This window comes from Thamnophis sirtalis, unplaced genomic scaffold (assembly GCF_051295495.1).
Source record: "Thamnophis sirtalis isolate CommonGarterSnake01/CBP01778 unplaced genomic scaffold, rThaSir2_p1.2 scaffold_2, whole genome shotgun sequence".
Classification (NCBI taxonomy): Eukaryota; Metazoa; Chordata; class Lepidosauria; order Squamata; family Natricidae; genus Thamnophis; species Thamnophis sirtalis.
This window is the reverse complement of record NW_028261382.1, coordinates 136,583,903-136,584,905: the sequence shown is the minus strand read 5'-3', so window position 1 is coordinate 136,584,905 and position 1,003 is coordinate 136,583,903.

The following is a 1,003-nucleotide window of genomic DNA, read 5'->3' as shown; positions in this document are numbered from 1 at the left end:
TCACCTGAATATGTTCTATGCTACTTTTTAAAATTTATTTTAAAAGTTTACTTGTGCATCAATGTGAGTAGTACTGTTTGAAAACACAATAGTTATATTATCTATGTAAAAAACAGCTGCAGTATGCCATCAAATTGTGTTACGTTTTTAGAAGAGTCGAGGTGAAACAGGTACTCTTCATTCGTTTTAAAACTTGCTATGGTATTAGGATTACATTAGAATGTTCTCCTCCCCTCTCTCCCTCTCTCTCTCCCTCCCCCTCCCCCTCTCCCTTTCTCCACACACACAAATTGGGTAGATAGTAATTTTGATTTAAAAGGTTTTATTTTTGCCCTCATGCTTGAAGGCAATCTTGTACAGGTAGTTCTCATCTTACAACTGTTTAGTTTAGTTTGTTTGTCTTAATTAAAACAGCAGTGCAAAAAGTGGCTGGCAACCAGTTCTGACACTTACAGCCATTGCAGCATCCCCACAATCACGTGATCAAAATTCGGGCATTGGCAACTGCCAGCAGGTATTTTATAACAGTTGCAGTGTCCTGAGGCCATCATTTGCAACCTTCCGACCAACCTCCAACAGCAAAGTCAGTGGGAGAAATAAGATTAACGACCGGCCACTGCATGATTTATTTAACTGCAGTGATTTTCTTAATAACCATGGCCAAAAGATCATAAAATCAAATGGAACTCACTTAACAGTTTCCTTGCTCAGCAATAGAAATTCTGGTTTCAATTATAGTCATAAGTTGCGGGCTACTTGAACATATTAAATGTATTGTCCGAGTCAATAGCTTTACTTTTAGAAGAATTTTATGTAAGAAAGGGAAAGAGAAATCATGTCATTCCAACTGGTTAATGCTGCCAAAGATTCTGCTGGATTGAACTTGCCTTAACCGAAGAAAGGATAATTAATAAAAAAATAAAAATCACCCAGGATGGCATATATTGGACATTATATCACACGGATGAATCTAAAGCTGCTTCCAGTGTGATCCTGACATCAC